The 20,276-nt window shown below is 44.1% G+C and overlaps 1 protein-coding gene and 1 non-coding gene across 3 annotated transcripts in view; one reads left to right on the top strand and one right to left on the bottom strand.

Moving 5' to 3' along the window:
- The window catches only part of LOC126293305 (aminopeptidase N-like), a 721,098-nt gene that overhangs the window by 555,244 nt on the left and 145,578 nt on the right, over positions 1-20,276 (bottom strand). The window lies entirely within an intron of this gene.
- On the top strand, positions 9,040-9,114 carry Trnat-ugu (transfer RNA threonine (anticodon UGU)). The gene has a single exon. It is a non-coding gene; the product is annotated as a tRNA-Thr (tRNA).

Below are 20,276 nucleotides of genomic sequence, written 5' to 3'. Positions count from 1 at the left end.
ACCTACGCTCAATGGAGCACGTTATCATGATTTCATACGGGATACTCTATCTGTGCTGCTAGAACATGTGGTTCATGCACGATGGAGCTCCTGCACATTTCAGTCGAAGTGTTCGTACGCTTCTCAACAGATTCGGTGAGCGATGGATTGGTAGAGGCGGACCAATTCCATGGCCTCCACGCTCTCCTGACCAGCCCCTGTTGACTTTCATTTATGGGGGCATTTGAGAGCTCTTGTCTAGGCAACCCCGGTACCAAATGTAGAGACTCTTCGTGCTCGTATTGTGGACGGCTGTGATACAATACGCCATTCTCCAGGGCTGCATCAGCGCACCAGCGCATCCATGCGACGGAGGGTGGATGCAGTGCATGTATCCTCGCTAACAGAGGACATTTTGAACATTTCCTGTAACAAAGTGTTTGAAGTCACGCTGGTTGCTGTGTGTTTCCATTCCGTGATTAATGTGATTTGAAGAGAAGTAATAAAATGAGCTCTAACATGGTACGTAAGCGTTTCCGGACACGTGTCCACATAACATATTTTCTTTCTTTGTGTGTGAGGAATGTTTCCTGAAAGTTTGGCCGCATCTTTTTGTAACAGCCTGTATAGGCGTTGCCGATCGCAGCGCCGTATTCTGCCTGTTTTGATATCTTTATATTTGAATACGCATGGTTAACCGGTTTTTTTTTTTTTTTTTTTTTTTTTGGCGCTTCAGTTTAGTTAGGAGACACTTATTTCACCTCTCACCCCAAACGTTCGTCCACGGCGGTGCTGGGTGTGTCTTACTCTCAGCCTATATTTTTTCAGACAGCAAGTGATACGTGTCCCAGTCTTGACATAACTTCATTCCGGCGTCATATTCAGATGTGCCTGCCTTTGCACCTGCCTCCTTTCCCCAACACTAGAAATGAAAAGTCATGGTGATTGTCGCCAGTGGCTGGCTACTCCGAGAAGTGTAGATTTCACACTAATATCAAATATTTTAAAGTGTGACTTCTCCTCCCTCCCCCCCCCCTCCAAACGAAGACACACACATACACTCCGTAGCTGGCTGGGGTGGCCGAGTGGTTCTAGGCGCTACAGTCTGGAACCGTGCGACCGCTACGGTCGCAGGTTCGAACCCTGCCGCGGGCATGGATGTGTGTGATGTCCTTAGGTTAGTTAGGTTTAAGTAGTTCTAAGTTCTAGGGGACTGATGACCTCAGGTGTTAAGTCCCATAGTGCTCAGAGCCATTTGAACCATTTCGAACCACACTCCGTAAGCAGTGGCTAGCGTACATTACACTGACATCGTTTTTAATAGAAAGAATTGTACAAATGATGGGTCATGTATACACAAGGTTTGATTGAAATCGGTGCAGACGCTCCTGACTTACACTTCTTTGTCACCCCCGTTTTCACCCCCATCCCTGTGGGTGGGAATTGGGTCTCAGCCCCACAAACCCCCTCGCGTGCATGAGCATAACGCACCAAAGTTTCATCGTAATGGGATGAATGGTACAGAAACACAAAGAAGATGAACAAACGAATATTCATTTTTATGTATTGGATTTTAAAGGTCTTGAGATCAGTATAAGGTAAATACAATTGGTGGATAAACGGTTTCGGTTAGCAAGCAACCATCCTCAAATGATGCTTACATATCACGTGGTATCAGTGAACATGTCGACCACAGCAACATTGCTAGTGAAGATAATTATTAAAGGCTGGTCAAATCACGACTGTTAGCGTAATAAACCTACTTGATTTCAAGAGAGCACTACCAGAGTCAATTCGGCAGGCGGCATACTGCTTAATATGCTTTTATAACAAGGAATCAACTCGTGGGTCACACGCCACTGCCCATTCAGTACATCGTACCACTTGATACGGGGCAGGCGGCTATGAATACCATAATTTCATACAGTTGGTAACACTGCAGATAACGTTTGATATGATTTTTTTGTCAGTTGTTAGAGAAGCCGCATTGCCACGGGCCTACTTTGCTTTATTTGTAATTCGCTAGTTAAAACGTTTTTATGTTGTTTTTATTTAAGGTTTGGAACTTAATACCTAAGAAAACTGTAAATCACAGTTAACTTGTAAGAAAGCGCAAGAAATAGCTCTTTGTATGGTGTTAGCACATAGTGGCGATTCTCTGAAACTCTACCCAGGAGAGTAAAATACGTAACGGCCACACAACATCCTAATGAAGCTCCAACTGAATCTGCTGAACAACCAGAAAGTCAGCTAAAGGTGTATTTGACTCTTCTGGCCAAAGAGCGTAAACTCAGAAATTCTCAGACCGACAACAATATTATCCTTCAGGGGAAACAAGAATGGGAATATCACTAGACCTGTTGTTGATATACACATAATTTTTCAGCTTTCTCGAATTACGATCAAGAAAGAAAGATTCAAAAGGTTAGGAGACTAATACAAAAACCACAAAGTACGACCCCTTCCTCACTGAAAAAAAGAGCTATTGTGCGCAAAATTGAAAATGATATGGTGCTGAAGTAAAAGGAGAAAACTTCCGGTAAAAATAATTGGGAGAAAGAGAGAATCGAATGATCAAAATCTGATAAATTTTGACAATGTTCTCCCACAACCTTCACAAGTTTGGCCTGAAATAGCACACATGAAGATGAGGATTAGGACCCGATAATGTATGTTCAGGGTGTGTTAACTCATATTCCGAGGATTGCGTATACTGTGGAGTAGTTCAGGGAAGGAGAAATGCTCTGCTTTATTCGCAACAAATATAGTACGCACTCTTAACTTCCTACTAGGTCATGAGGATATTTTTATTTTATTTACACCAAAGTGAATTCTTAAAATTAATCACCAAGCACGATATTGCTCACTGATGAATGAAAACGTTTTTTTTTATAAAATTATTGAGTTAATACATTTTATTTTACTCAAAATACCACGAAAGGTGCACTATGGGTACTAAAAGAAATCCGATAAATTTTGGGTATACGAGAAATCGCACAAATCTAAGGACTGTCAATTCGACTAAATACCTAGGAATTACAATTACGAGCAACTTGAATTGGAAAGACCACATAGATAATATTGTGGGGAACGTGAAATGAAGATTGCCCTCTGTTGGCAGAACACTTAGAAGATGCGACAAACCCACTAAAGAGACAACCTACATTACACTTGTCCGTCCTCTGCTGGAATATTGCTGCGTGGTGTGGGATCCTTACCAGGTAGGATTGACGGAGGACATCGAAAAAAGTGCAAGGAGAGCACCTCGTTTCGTGTTATCGTGCTATAGGGGTGAGAGTGTCACTGACATGATACCCGAGTTGGGGTGGCAGTCACTGGAACAAAGCCGCGGTTTTCTTTGCAGCGAGATCTATTTACGAAATTTCAATCACCAACTTTCTCTTCCGAATGTGAAAATATTTTGTTGACACCCACCTACGTAGGGAGAAATGGTCATCATAACAAAATAAGAGAAATCAGAGCTCGAACGGATAGATTTAGGTGTTTCTTTTTCCCACGCGCCATTCGAGAGTGGAATGGTAGTATGAAAATGGTTCGATGAACCCTCTGCCAGGCACTTAAGTGTGAATTGCAGAGTAACCATGTAGATGTAGACGTAGATATAGGTGCGTACTCTTACCGTTTTCATTTTCGATCTTTGGTTCCTGCCTCATTTCAGTATTTTTGTCGTTATTATAACTTTGCTGTTAAAGTTTTGGGACTCCCTGTATCCAAGCCGTAGTCCACTACTCTAAATCGAAACTACTTATCGCTACACGGCATTAGCATTCGTCCATTGCTAAGAACCGGGAAACGTCTATTGTCAGTTGACTACCAAGTACTGCGTATGTTATCTCTTTGTAAATTGCTGCACATAAGCAACAAAAATCACATCAACAGTCATTTCGCTCGACAATAGCGCAGACCAGTTTATTACAACTTAAACTACGAACGTGTAGTTTTGCAATCCAGCACATTATATTCCTTAGGGTTACCTTTCTTTCCTGATTCTACACCCCAAATTTTACGAACTAGATAGCGTTGCTCTAAATTCTTCCGGGCTAAGCGTAAGTGTTTGTTCGTGATTTAACTGGTGGCCCATTCGTCGTGGCTTTAGCTCGTGTGCATTGCCAGCCCGCTGGGTTTCACTCTACGTATGTGGGGCAGCTGATAACCGATTACAATGCTAACGACTGCCCTGTTGCGACAGTATGCCTGTTTTCCTCTTATCGTCTGTCACTTAGTTTGCTTACGGAGAATCAGTGTAACCCAGAAAACATGTAGTTTCCTCCCCTCTTAATGGAAGTACTTGCGACACTGAACACCTGTTTTAATGTGTACTGAGCTGCGCGTGCTTTCGTAGCATTATCATGGTGCAGTTCGTTATGAAGTTTAATGCTCTTGGTCTGTGTTGCCATCCGTCAAACATTCTGTGATACTATCGTGTTCGGCCAACTACGTAAAAGTGCGGCCTGTCCAGACTTTGTTAGACTTTTAGCGTTGAAGTAAAAAATGAAGTGAGCGTTTGGCGTCATTGGCCGGGAGGCCCCTTGCTGGGCAAGTCCGGCCGCCTTGGTGCAGGTCTTATTACATTCGTCGCCACATTGGGTAACCTGCGCGCCGGATGGGGATGAAATGACGATAAAGACACCACAACACCCAGTCCCGGAGCGGAGAAAATCCCCTTCCCAGCCGGGAACCGAACCCGGGCCCGTAGGACGACAATTCGTCACGCTGACCATTCAGCTATCGGGACGGCAACAATGTTAGGGACGGCGCTTAACATGGCCGACATCGCATTGTCAGTAAATGGACGTACAGTCGTAAACGACGCGACTTAAGGGGACCACACCCTGCCTATCTAACCCATGTTAATTTAGGCAAGTATCTGACCCATTTCTGAAAAAAACTATTTGATGCAGGACCTTAATATTTTTACTGTATGTTACATGACGCTAATAGAGGCAACTGTACTAAAATCTACTTTATCCATTTTATAGTTTTTAAGAAATAATTTTTTAAATTTATTAACAAAAATAAAGTTTTTTTCTGCAGAAAATATTTTTTTGTGAACTTCCTAATGGGGAAATATTAATGAATGTAGAACCAGAGGTGGCTTTTTATGTTATGCAGAGTCTCTGAAAATGTCATTCATTTATATATGATAGTTTCAGATAAAATGGGGCATATACACTGAAAATTTTAGTTTGCACGAAATAAACTGTAAAGAAAAAATTTTGAAATTTGTTACTTACAATTTATTAAAAGTGTCCTGCTGCATATGATAGCCCTTCTTTGGTCTCTAGCAGGTCTTCCAGCTTCTTTTTCACCTTCCTGGATGTTTGTCTTGCTTTCGTGGCCATATTAGATGCAGACCTATCTGCATCGGCTATCCTTATTTTATCTCAGTGTTGCAGCCCAGTGATCATATTTTCACCAGGATTAATTCCCAGCTTCTTCAGTACCCAACACTTTCCAATATTACCAAAACTGAATGTAATACCAGCATCATTAACTCGTAGTTTCATTGTATGCATGCCTACAAATACAGTTTTATGAAGGCGGTTCCTAATTATGCTGCTGAAACATTTGGGTTCTGTGTCCCATGCAGACATTTCCTTAGAAGGTCAGGATGAGCCAAGTCTCTAAAAATGGCTTCAATTGCTGTAATAACAGCACAGCTGGTCCCGGCGGAGGTTCGCGTCCTCCCTCGAGCATGGGTGTGTGTGTGTTTGTCCTTAGGATAATTTAGGTTAAGTAGTGTGTAACCTTAGGGACTAATGTCCTTAGCAGTTAAGTCCCATAAGATTTCACACACATTTGAACATTTTTTTTGTAATAACAGCAGCAGAATATGAGAATGCTGTTGAGAATAAGATTCTGCAGTTGCCCGAGCCCTATTGTATTTGCACCACGAATTTTCCCCTGATGGACACAATCCATGACATGGCTTATAATCAGTAGAGGACTTATGGCCCAAACCTCTCTTCATTGCCTCAATATTTTCTGTATTTCTCCTAATTGCCTGCCCATAGTATACCTGCAAGTTTTCTATAATAACTACTTGCCAATCACACTTGTACAAAACTAACCGCGTGTTTGAAAGTGTGTTGTTTAAAAAAAGCAGGAACAAAAGAATACCGACCATTGCATTCCAAGGATAGCCAACACACTCGGGAGTAAAAAAAAATTCCTAACGTCCGATGTAGGGGATGTAAAATATATGCAGAAAAGAGGGTGACAGAGAAGTGGGCGTGGCACATAAACACACGTGGTAGGAAAATGCTCTTTAAATGCTAGAAAAAAAAATTGTCAGCAACAGCCATTTCAGAGTACTTAAATAAAATCTTAATCTATCGAAATATGATGAAAATCGAAAATCGATTTTTTTTCGACCTGAATCCCAGGCCCGTTCCAAGCCACTAATGTAAGCGCGAGGAATAAATATTAGGAGCAGTACGAAGGTTTACCATAACGGCGTGCAGATATCGCCACCGATGCTATTCTGTATGTCCGACAGAACAGATACCATTGGTGATCTTGCAGCTCTCGAAGAATGAAATTACAAAGAAATCCAGACCATTATTTGCTTATAGGAGTCGTTAATACCAACGGGAACAATTGAAAATGTGGGCCATGCCTAGTACACGTTCACCGCGACACTCGGGGGCTACAGCACAAATGCAACACCTGAGGATGGGATTATGAGAGCCCGAAACCGGTCGTGATGATAAAAGAAATTCACAACCGAAGCGGTATTTTCAACCTCTGGTATAATACTCAGTTGCGGATGTTCTCCTAACAGGATAATTTGCAGAACATTATGACCATCTACTAAACAGCCGGTATGTCCAACTTTGGCAGGGATAACACCGGTGACGTGCCGTAGCATGGCAACAATGAGACTTGGTAGGTCGCTGGAGGGTGTAACATCATAGATTAAGGGTCGACCTGCGACAGAAACCGCACAACTTGCGTACGGGTCGCTAGACGCCGCCGCGAGCGCTAAGAGTGCATTGCGATCGTAGGCGCGCCTGTTGCTTACGGGCCATGAGGTATATAAGTACCGACGGAGTTCGGCCAGCTCTCATTTTGTTGACATCTCATTTTTGCCTATTCTCTTATTTGTTTAGTTGCTTACCTCTTATTCGTTTATGGTTCATGTTACTGTGCTCTCTTTCAGCCATTCTGATTGTTTTGATTTACTCCCAATTGAAAAATGCTCATTTTGGCATTTCACTTTTGCATATTTCTCATCTTGCTAATAATATGCCCCTTAGCTTTTTACAATTGAATTGATTAACATAGTCTCATGCACTGTTTGTTCATTTCAGCCTGTTCATATTTTGATGTTCTTTAAACACTGTAATAATTATCGGAAGCATTTCTTCCCTTAAACTTGTGTAAAGTATTCTCGATGTAGGATTTGTTCTGTGACACAGGTGTAAGGTTTCGAATATAAATTATATACGAAACTGTGCTTTAAAAGGAATTTATTTTTTCAGTTGTACTACATCACATGACAATTTTGTGATAAGAGGGAGAAATTTGAGGGGCGAAACCATGGAAATAGTCTTAAGTGATCCCCTTTAAAAATACAAATTTGTGTGACACTGAAACACGTGACACTGTAGACTCCGAAAATTTATATATCACAAGGGACATCTGCACACACGAATCACCTAATTCCCATAAATTCCGGTGAGGGGGGCGTTGAGATCTACGCCACGTTCAATCACATCACAGATATGGTCGATCAGTTTCAGACCTGGCGAGCTGCTGGGCCAGCACAACTGGATCTCGCCATTCTATTCCTCGAGCCACTCCATCACGCTTCTTACCTTGCGACATGGTGCCTTATTTTTGTTCAAAATGGCTCTGAGCACTATGGGACTTAACATCTATGGTCATCAGTCCCCTAGAACTTAGAACTACTTAAACCTAACTAACCTAAGGACATCACACACATCCATGCCCGAGGCAGGATTCGAACCTGCGACCGTAGCGGTCGCGCGGCTCCACACTGGGCGGAGAAATAAAGTGGGTAACAAAAATACAATCGAAGATGAGTGGGTAGCTTCCGGACGGACACAGATAGTGGCAACCGGTTCTGGACCGTGGCGAACACTAGCCATCCTTTTTTTCTACAAACACGCCATGACTTTTCCTGCAGCGGCCAAGTTGAAGGTCGATGGTGACGCAGCTGAAGGCACTAAAACTGACTGACGCAACTCCTGTCATGAGTACCTGCACTCCTAAATCGTCTCACCGCAGAAGATTGCAGCACAGTGTGTGACGATCCTCTTCTATCAGGTCCCATTATTTGCCATTTTTCGTATATATTTGAACGGTACGAGTAAAGTAGATAAACTGGCACCGTAAGCTGTAATGGAAAGATCTACTGCAACGCACAGGGAGGTTTATTTTATGGACAGCAAGTAGCCAGTGAGTACAGTCGCTCCATATGTCGCTGTAGTTGCGCTGGCGGTGTGCGGAACCGATTGATGCGTGAGAGCGTACGTAGCAGATCCACTGTAGTCGCCGGCGATAACCCGGCATTCAGGCGCAAAACAGCTACTATGTCCGTCTCGATTGTTAAGTACTAGTACTGACTTCCAGCATAATAAATACTGGGGGCAGTTAGTGAAAGTTTCTTTACTATTATTACACTATGCACTATACTGCTTGGCATATGAAACGAATGTACAAATCCTTTGCTAATAACTGTTGTTGAACGTCAAGTAAGTTGCTGTTGCGGCGTAATCCTTCCTAGCTTTACCTCAGTCATGCTCTCGGTTTCCAACATTATACGTAATACTTATGAATATGCTATCTGTTCTTTCCGACATGTCAGAAAGAACAGATACCATATATCACCGGCCATCTGACCATCTTTTTCAAAAACAGTGCCCGAACTCTTACGAGAATCGGCAAAAAGCCGCGAGTAATGAGTATAATGGGCAAGAGCACTATGAATATAGTGCCGGTCAATAAGTTGGGAATGTGGGTCTCACGGGAGGCGTGCCAGAGATAAGTCCCTGCAGTCACACTATCCTCTGTGCCCTCGGTGGCTCAGATGGATACAGCGTCTGCCCTGTAAGCAGGAGATCCCGGGTTCAAGTCCCGGTCGGGGCACACATTTTCAACTGTACCCGTTGACATACCAGCGCCTGTATGCAGCTAGGGGTATTTATTTCATTGTAATTATACGTAATTCCGAAGGTAGCGAAGGTAAACATAGGGAGCGACATGAATTCACAACGTCTACAGAAACCAGGAGGCAGTTGTAAGAGTCGAGGGCCATGAAAGGGAAGCAATGGTTAAGGAGATTGTGAAACATGGTTGTAGCCTATCGGCGATATCATTCAATCTGTAAACTGAGCAATCGGAAATGGAAATCAAAGAAAAATTTGGAGCAGGAATTAAAGTTCCTGGAGAAGAAATAAAAACTTTGAGGTCTGCAGATGTATTGTAATTCTGCAAAGACAGTAAAAGACTTGGAAAAGCTGATGAATGATACATTTGCTTTAAAATCGGATATAACATGAGCACAAGCCAAACCAGGTTAATAGAATGTAGTTGAATTAAATCAGGTGATTCTGACGGAATTAGACTAGGAAAGAAGACTCTAAAAGTAGCAAATGAGTTTTCATTGTTGGCCAGTAAAATAACTGATGGTGATCGAAGTACAGAGGATGCAAAAGTAGACTGGCAATGGCAAGAAAAGCGTTACTGAAGAAGAGAAATTTGTTAACATCGAGTAGAGATTAAAGTGTCAGGAAGTCCTTTCTGAAAGGAAGTATGGAAGTAAACATGGACAATAAAAAGTTTAGATAGAAAGAGAACAGAAACTTTGGAGACGTGGTGGTACAGAAGAATGTTGTAGTACAGCTGGGTAGATCACGTAACTAATGAGGAGGTACTGCTCGGAAGCAAGAAATTTGTGGCAAAACTTGACTAGAAGAAGGGATCGGTTGATATAACATTCTGAGGCCTCAAGTAATCACCTGTTTAGTACTGGAGGGAAGTGTGGGAGCTAAAATCGTACAGTGAGGCAAAGAGATTACAGTAAGGAGATTGAGAAGGACACAGTAGTTATTCGGTGATGAGGCTTGCACAGGATAGAGTAGTGTTGAGAGCGGCATGAAACCAGTCTTCGGACTGAGTACCACAACATAACACAAACACAACACCACAGCACACATCAACAAACGCATGGTGTTGTCTTGTATTCAACTGAGGACCTAGAAACGACGGAGAGGCTTCGTCCCCGCCATAGCCCTCAGTGATACACAACCCCACAACAGGTTACAGCAGTCCACTCACCCCACCGCCGCCCCACACCGAACCCAGTCCTATTGCGCGGTTAGGCCCCTAGTGGAATCCCTCCCCCCCCCCCCCTCCCCTCGGGAATATCTGAACCAGACGAGTGTAACGCCAATGTTTGCGTGCTAGAATAATTATGGTGAACGCGTACGTGGAGAAAGCAATGGCCAACATAGTGTAACTGAGGCGGAATAAGAGGAACCAGCCCGCATTCGCCGAGGCAGCAAGGCATGTGGGAAACCGCCTTAAAAACCATCCACAGTCTGGAGGGCACCCCGGACCTCGACACTAATGCGCCGGGCTGATTCGTGCCGGGGACCGAAACGCCTTCCCGCCCGGAAAGCAGTGTGTTAGACCGCACGGCTAACCGTGCGGGCAACGCACCGTAATGGCATCCCGAACTATTATTTGGCGCAATTTTGCTTTCCGCACATCCAGCTATAGCCACAAAAGTATAAATTTTCCAGGTGCGCTCCTTTATCTGCTGTGAGGGATGATACCAAAGAAAATACTACACAGAACAGGTACGAGGATGTCTTACGCATCGGCTCGCAAAGTTAATCAAAAAACAGATTATACTTTTCTTGCAGTTACAGGTAAACAGGCAAGCTCAGTGTAAGTCCCAAATAAAATCGCTAAGCGGGTCTAAGGCTTCCATCTAGTCACTCGCTGACGAGTCTGGTTTGGCAGTAGATGACAGCAAAATGTCGGCCGAAGTTTTAAATTCCACGTTTAAGAAGTCGTTCAGCATCTAAATCGTACAAAAGTACCGTCATTTGACCATCGCACTGAGCCCCGTATGGTTGACACAGTAATAAGCATCCCTGGCGTACAGAAACAACTGAAAGAGTTGAACACAAGTAAATCGCCAGGTCCGGATAGAATCCCAATTCGGTTTTAAAAAGAGTGCTCTACGTCGTTGACCCCTTAGTTAGTCTGGATTTATCGCGAGTCTTTCAACCAGCACACAGTGCCAGGCGACTGGAAATAAACGCAGGTGGCTCCAGTATATAGGAAGGGTAAAAGCAGGGACCCGAAAAATTAAAGACCAATATTCTTAACGCCGGTTTGCTGCAGAATTATAGAGCATATTCTGAGTTCGAATATAGTAAATTTCCTAGAGACCAAAAAGCTCATGTCCACGAATCAGCATGGGTTTAGAAAGCGTCGCTGGTGCGAAACTCTGCTTGCCCTTTTCTCACATGATATATTGCGAACAATGGATGAAAGGGAACAGGCAGATTCCGTATTTCTAGATTTACGAACAGCATCCGTCAAGGTACCCCACTGCAGACTGTTAACGAAGGTATGCGCACACGGAATAGGGTCCCAGATATGTGACTGGCTCGAAGACTTCTTAAGTAATAGAATCCAGCATGTTGCCCTCGACGGTAAGTGTTCATCAGAGACAGTAGTAACATCAGGAGCGCCCCAGGAAGTGTGACAGGACCCCTGTTGTTCTCTAAACACATAAATGATTTGGCAGACAGGGTGGGCAGCAATCAGCGGTTGTTCGCTGTTGATGCTGTAGTGAACAGGAAGGAGTCGAAGGTAAGGAATTGTAGGTCTATACTAGATGATCTAGAAAAATTGCTAGTTGGAGTGGTGAATGGCAGCTGGCTCCTAATGTAGAAAACTGTAAGTTAATGCAAATGAGTAGGGAAAACGAACTGGAAATGTTCGGATATAGCATTAGCCTCTTGCTTGAGACAGTCACGTCGTTTAAATATCTGGGCGTAATGTCGTGAAGCGATAAGGAATAGAACGAGCTTGTGAGTATTGTGGTAGGGAAGCCGAATAGTCGACTTCGGTTTATTGGGAGAATTTTAGAAAAGTGTGACTCATCTGTAAAGAAGACCGCATACAAGACGCTGGTGCGACCTAGTCATGAGTACTGCTCGAGTGTTCGGGATCAACACCAGTTCGGATTCAAGGAAGGCACTGAAGCAGTTCAGAGGAAGGTTGCTAGATTTGTTGCTTGAGGCTTTCCCGACGGGCATGTTGTATATATGGTTCTCGGGCGAGACGTAGGGTGTCATCGTGAAAACTCCACAATATTTCATCAGCGCAACTGGCCGACATCTTCAGGTGCTAAGGCATGTCAATCTTGGGCAGCAAGTGCGCATGCGCTTGCATGTTTAAACTACTTGCTGATTTCGTAGTCCATAAGGAGCTCACACTTTTCGGGCACAGTCGTAACCTCTTGCAGTTCACTACTGCATCAGAGTGTATCTGTCTTGCGGTAACCGTCTGAAGATGTCTGCCCGCTACCGTCTCTTACTTAACATGGGTGCGATATAAAGCACTAAGTCTAATGGTCATTCTTGTTTTCTTTTTTTTAATTTCTTTTAGTAGTACTGCTCTTACAGAGCATGGTGATTCAGTTCATTGCGCAACTGGCGAAAATAACAACAGAAAACACGTAGCGATACCTTCAATGTAAATGATGACGTTCCTAGAGAATTCATATAAAAAGTTACCCTGACGGCTTCAGTGTATAGTAAAAAATCGGTATCAGAATGTAAAAGAAACTGAGTGAAGCCAGTTTATTTTCATTACTCCAGTATTGCATAATCACGATAGATCTAATCATAAATAATTGAAAGACATTAATTGTTAGAATGTAAGCGGCATCTCGGCAGTGTATTAACGCTATTAATCACACACATCCACAGGATGCACATTTAGTAACAAAAAGTGGCTGGCCAATAATATTATCACCGTTGTAGTTCAGCTGCAATTCAAGTGAATCCTATCAATAAGAAGTGCCCCTGTAAAACCACCAACACTTTTCTGTATTCTAATCTGGTACGAAACTTGTGGGAAGATTACTACATGATTTTTCATAACTCAGCACACGCAGTGCTCTTTCGAAACATCTACAGTCTTGGTGCGACATGAAACACCAATCATTACCGTTTCATTCGTATACTTTCCACTTGTTCTACTGAAGGGCGACAGCAGAAATTGCCATCAAAATTTTGTATTTGATGTTTTCCCTAGGAACTGAAGTAAAGTATTTTGCCGTTATGTAGTCAAAACAGAATACAGTCACTTGGACCGACTCTCTTATGCGTTTGTTACAAGCATTCAGCTTAATATTTCCGAAATGTAAATTCTAACGGGAATAGCTGTAATTATGGCTATCTTCACTTCTAGGTCGTCGTTTGTGGAATGATTAGTACAAATTTTGCAGTTGTTGTTGTTGTCATCAGTCCTGAGACTGGTTTGATGCAGCTCTCCATGCTACTCTATCCTGTGCAAGCTGCTTCATCTCCCAGTACCTACTGCAACCTACATCCTTCTGAATCTGCTTAGTGTACTCATCTCTCGGTCTCCCTCTACGATTTTTACCCTCCACGCTGCCCTCCAATGCTAAATTTGTGATCCCTTGATGCCTCAAAACATGTCCTACTAACCGATCCCTTCTTGTAGTCAAGTTGTGCCACAAACTTCTCTTCTCCCCAATCCTATTCAATACCTCCTCATTAGTTACGTGATCTATCCACCTTATCTTCAGTATTCTTCTGTAGCACCACATTTCGAAAGCTTCTATTCTCTTCTTGTCCAAATTAGTTATCGTCCATGTTTCACTTCCATACATGGCTACACTCCAAACAAATACTTTCAGAAACGACTTCCTGATACATAAATCTATATTCGATGTTAACAAATTTCTCTTCTTCAGAAACGCTTTCCTTGCCATTGCCAGTCTACATTTTATATCCTCTCTACTTCGACCATCATCAGTTATTTTACTTCCTAAATAGCAAAACTCCTTTACTACTTTAAGTGTGTCATTTCCTAATCTAATTCCTTCAGCATCACCCGATTTAATTTGACTACATTCCATTATCCTCGTTTTGCTTTTGTTAATGTTCATCTTATATCCTCCTTTCAAGACACTGTCCATTCCGTTCAACTGCTCTTCCAAGTCCTTTGCCGTCTCTGACAGAATTACAATGTCATCGGCGAACCTCAAAGTTTTTACTTCGTCTCCATGAATTTTAATACCTACTCCAAATTTTTCTTTTGTTTCCTTTACTGCTTGCTCAATATACAGATTGAATAACATCGGGGAGAGGCTACAACCCTGTCTCACTCCTTTCCCAACCACTGCTTCCCTTTCATGCCCCTCGACTCTTATGACTGCCATCTGGTTTCTGTACAAATTATAAATAGCCTTTCGCTCCCTGTATTTTACCCCTGCCACCTTTAGAATTTGAAAAAGAGTATTCCAGTCAAGTACGGTACGTTTTTTACATGAAAGGAAAATTGGTATTATTGTTCCTTTTTAATCAGAAATTGCAATATATTTAAAATGTATTTCTGACTGATTTCTGATCACAAAGTTCTGAACAAAAATTTTAGGTTTGTTGACTTTAACTAACACTATTCCTAAACCGTGACGTCTGCTCCTAGATTTGTTATCTGTAGGTTCGAACAACATGCAAGTGTTGCAGAAATGCTTCAGGAACTCAAATGAGAATCCCTGGAGGGAAGACGGTGTTCTTTTCGAGAAACGCAACTGAGAAACAAAATTGTTAAGGCTTAGGCTACTTGATGACAAATTCCCTATTGGCTTCTGTCTCGGGTTCTTCTGCCGACGTTCATATCATGATTTTACTGACGTTTCGCCAACACGAGAGGCTGCCACTGTCGAAGTTTCACCCTCAATTGCCGGTGATGAACTGGAGCCGAGCCGAAATTAAGAAACTGAAATTTGCACCAAATGACATCCTGGTCAGCTTTGATGTTGTTTTTTTGTTTACGAAAGTGACACTCTGGAGTACATCGGTTCCATTTTTCCGCAAGACATCACAAAGCTCTCCCATGTGTGTCGCACCACGAGCTGTTACACGTGGAAGGGCAATTTCTGGGAACAGCTGGAAGGCGTCGCCATGGGTAGTCCTCTCAGTCCAGTGGTGGCCAACTTCTTCATGGAACATTTCAGAGCACAGGCACTGGACTTGGCGACTTGCATACCTAAAGTGTGGTACAGATACGCCGCTGATACTTTCGTTGTGCGGAGCCATGGTGAAGAACAGCTCGGTGACTTCCTAAGCCTCCACGCCAACATAAAATTAACCAAGGAAGTAGAAAAGGACAAAAAACTGCCGTTTCTAGATGTGCTGGTCACAAGGGATGGCGAAAACGTGGTACACAGCGTGTATCGAAAACCGACACACACGGACAGATACCTGCACAAACTATCAAACCACCATCCGAGCCAGAAAAAAAAGGCGTGATTAATACGCTCGTAACGCGAGCAGGACGAATGTGTGAGCCGCAGCACCTCAGACGCGAAATGCAACACCTGGAAGGTGTCCTGAGGAGCAATGGGTACTCCACAAATTATATTAGAAGTGTAACAGATCCAAACACTCGGCGAAGTAAGGAATCAGAGAAAGAAATGTCGGATACGGCCTTTCTGCCATACATTCCAAGAGTGACGGACAGAATCAGCCATATATTGCGCAAAAATGGCGTAAAGACGATTTTCAAACCGACAAGGAAGATCAAAGAGTGTCTTACATCGGCAAAGGAGAAAAGGGACCCACTTGCAGTGTAGGGAATATACCGAATACCATGCACTTGTCGGAATGACTGGACGATTAATCAACACCAGGATCAAAGAGAATAAGCGACATTGCAGGTTGCGACAGGTGGAGAAATCGGCCGTGGCAGAGCATGCGCTGAGTGAGACCGACCGCGTAATAAAATTCGCCGACACGGAAGTTCTGGCTGTAGAGAAGCACTATCACACGCGCTTGTTCAGAGAAGCTGTAGAAATACAGAAACACGCGAACAGTTTCAACAAGAAAGAGGAGAGCCTTAAGGTAAACGGATCCTGGCTTCCCGCACTGCAGCGAACGACCGTCGCAGGTAGCAAGAGGAGAACCGCACCAGAAATGACCGAGGAGAAACCCTCGGATGTTGGCGCGCCAGGTACATATAGTCTGCGGCCGCGAGCTCGGTTCCAGTTCACCACCGGCAATGAAGGGTGAAGCTTTGATAATGACAGCCACTCGTGCTGGCGAAACATCAGTAAAATCATCAGACGAACGTCGGCAGAAGAACCCGAGACAGAAGCCAATAGGCAGTTTGACCACCGAGAAAATTTAGATAACCCAAAATTTTAACTGATTGCAGAACAGCACTGTGCGTAAGGGCTATCAAGATAAGATACGAGAAATCAGGGCACATGCCTGGGCATATTGACAGTCGTTTTCCCTCGCTCTATCTACGAGTGGAAAAAGAAAGGAAACGAGTAGTAGTGTTACAGGGTAGCTTCCGCCACGCACCGTGGCTAGCGGAGTATGTGTGTTGACGCTCAGCTGAGGTGTGAAGCTCCTGTGTGACCGCGTACGGGCTCGTTGCTGTTCTGAAATAGACACACAGCTTCAGTTCATGAGGGGGCTCTTGCAGGTTCCTCACTTCAGCCATCACACCAATATTGAAATGACACATTGAGAACTAATAACCTTGTTCATATTCCGCGAAAAAACTCGCTCGCCTTCGGGAACTGTTTTTCGTAGATCGGTTATACAACGAAGTTTTCCAAGCGACTGCAAAAGGAAGCATGTCACGACGCTTCCCAGAAGAATCGCCAGGCATATGCATGTACACTCATGCTCATAAATTAAGGATACATGGTGAAACAACGCCCTGGTGGGCGGTTTGCGGAGTTAAATCACCTCGGGGTATGACCATGCGTTGCATTTGACCCGCGGTCGTCGGACGGTGGTGCTGGCAGCATTCCACATACGCAGAGGTGTGTTGATGCATGTCAGAGTACGTTGCAGCGAGTAAATGAGCAGACATTTTCAGAGTGCTAATGGTGACCGTATGTTGAAAATCGCTCAAAGAACACATATTGATGACGTTATGAGCGTTAGAATATTAGGGCTACTGGTCAAACACAGCAGGTCATAGCACGGGCCCTGCGTGTGTCACAAAGTGTGATCTCAAGATTATGGAAACGATTCCAGCAGACAGTAAACGTGTCCAGTCGCTACATTACGGGACGTCCACAGGGTACAACACCACAAGAAGAATGAAATCTCACCATTAGTGCCCGCACACGACCACGGTGTACTGCAGGTAGCCTTGCTCGGGACCTTACCGCAGCCACTGGAACATTTGTCTCCAGACACACAGTCTACAGACGACTGAACAAACGTGGTTTATTCGCCCGGAGACCTGCATTCCACTGACCCCTGGTCGCAGGAGAGCCAGTCAAACCTGGTGTCAGGAACACAGTACATGGTCATTGGAACAGTGGTGACAGGTTATTCTCACGGACGAGTTCAGGGAAAGTCCGAACAGCCGGGTTTTCATTTGGCGTAAACCAGGAACCAGATACCAAACCCTTAAAGTACAGTTTCAAAGTTTTTTGTGTGATATGTTAGTTGCTGTTTACCAAGTCCTAAATACTAATTTAAAAGCTAATATTTTCGCTGTTGCACTTCAAATACTACTAAAATTGCAATTTACGAGTATTCTATACGACATTTCGCAGCTATGTTTCGCGCAGGTGCATTGAAGGACACTGTAGTACAGCTGATTTTCTTTATTAGTAGCTACATTCAATCAGAAATAGTACTGTCAGCAGAAATGTTACTTCCTTTCTCAAATCCACTAAGCAAGTGTTTAAAGAACAGTGAGGTTACTAGTTCTAGAATCTGAATATACTGCCAGTATTGGATTGATTTCATTATTTTTTTTAGAATAAATTGTGCTCCTGTGAAATCACAAATCTACCTGTCATTAGTTAAATAATACTTGTTTACTCACACGCAAATGTTATCCATCTACTTTCACCACGTAAATTATTATCTGCTCGGATCATCATTGGCAGTCCGCACCGCGTGGTCAGCGTGACGGATTCCCTTCCTAGGGGCCCGTGTTCGATTACCGACTGGGTAGGGGATTTTCTCCGCTCAGGGACTGGGTGTTGTGTTGTCATCATCATTTCATCCCCATCCGGCGCGCAGGTCGCCCAACGTGGCGTCGAATGTAATAAGAGCTGCACCAAGGCGGCCGGACCTGCCCCGTAACGGGCCTCCCGACCAATGAAGCCAAACACTCATTTGCATTTCCATCATTGGCTAAACATTTGTACACCGAAGTCGCACATTCTTGCATTATAAAATAATAAACCATACTCGGAACAACGTTTTTTGGAGAGATCCTCAGTACGGTGTGTCATTGAAGCTACATACTTTTGTAATGCACACGCATAAGTACGAAAAAATCAGTTACGACGTGTTAGATTCAAAGGGGCCGGCCCCTTCTGACGCCAATCGTGATGAGAGAAGGGAAGTGGCGTCACAAAGTTAAAGCGGTTTCAACTTCTGTGGCACAGCATTTTTCCCTTCATGTCAGATATTCGTAAAACTTGTCTGGTAATTCCAGTAACTGGAGGCAGAGTATACAGTACTCGCCACGTTCTTTTCGAGACAGGTATACCTCATTTACATGCATTCCGGCTTCTTTTTAATAGCAGTAGCCACACTGCAGCACTCGTGTTCAAGCACAGAGGCTTCGCCGGCCGAGCGGTTGTAGGCGCTGCAGTCTGGAACCGCGCGACGACTACGGTCGCAGGTTCGAATCCTGCCTCGGGCATGGATGTGTGTGATGTCCCTAGGTTAGCTAGGTTTTAGTAGCTCTAAGTTCTGGGGGACTGATGACCTCAGATGTTAGGTCCCATACTGCTCAGAGCCATTTGAACAGAGGCGTGGTGGTAGCCATCCTCTACAACAAGTTAAAAGTAACCTCCTCCGTAGGTAGAATAGATTCTAACCTAAGCCCTCGACGCCGCCTAGTACTGGTGGTCGGATGCCCCGTGGCGACGGCGTCTGACGACGGTTGTCGGTGATACTCCGAACGCAGTTCAAGCGATGCTCATGTGGGTTGTTATGTGAAAGCTGTTTGTCATGACCCACTCTGTCAGTCCCCTCTTTTATTCATTCATTCGTTTATTTTAGATACGTCCTTTAGGACGAATGGCAAAATGAATGGTCTTAGGACCCATGGGAGTGTGTGACGGAGACACTAAAAAAAACTTAACTGGCTAAGCACTTGGGGTAGTAGCGAATAATCACGAGGAAACCCACTTACAGTTTCAAGAAGCAGCTGTAGATAATTAATACACAGGTATCCTTCGGCAGCCGGCCCCTGCGACCGTGCGGTTCAAGGCGCTTCAGTCCAGAACCGCGTAGTTGCTACGGTCGCAGGTTCCAATCCTGCCTCGGACATGGAGGATGTGTGTGATGTCCTTAGGTTAGTTAGGTTTAAGTAGTTCTAAGTCTAGGACTGATGACCTCAGATGTTAAGTTCCATAGTGCTCAGAGCCAACTGAATCATTTTTTTTTATTCTCCGGCTTGCTACTTATCCCGACGACAAGGTCAGACTACACCACAGACAGAACGGTTTAATCGTGCACACCTACCGCCCTCCATACGCGAATGGAACGGGAAGCAGCTGTATTCCAAGTATTCTGTCGCATACACCCCAGTGGTCCGCAGAAAATGGGTGTAGATGTCGGTTCAAGAGATTTACGTTTACCAAAGCTTCTGCGTATTTCAGCGAGAGGTTGTCGTCAGCGATGGCGGCCTAGAACTACACTCACGCTCATAAATTAAGGATAATTGCAGAATGTGGTGCCACACTACGTGGCACTACACAAAACTGGAGCCAATAGCCTAGGCACATACGGAACACACAGATCTGTAAGTCCACGGTATTGGTGAGAAGTTGAGAAAACCGTCCCGAAACACACCTGCTACAAAACGCCACTGTTTCCTGCGCATGTAGGCCGCCATCAATACGGGATATGATCACCATGCACACGTACACAGGCCGCACAACGGGCTGGCATACTCTGGATCAGGTGGTCGAGCAGCTGCTGTGGTATAGCCTCCCATTCTTGCACCAGTGCCTATCGGAGCTCCAGAAGTGTCGTAGG

This window comes from Schistocerca gregaria, chromosome 10 (assembly GCF_023897955.1).
Source record: "Schistocerca gregaria isolate iqSchGreg1 chromosome 10, iqSchGreg1.2, whole genome shotgun sequence".
Taxonomy (NCBI): Eukaryota; Metazoa; Arthropoda; class Insecta; order Orthoptera; family Acrididae; genus Schistocerca; species Schistocerca gregaria.
The sequence above is the reverse complement of the archived record's forward strand: the minus strand, read 5'-3'. Positions and strand labels throughout refer to the sequence as shown.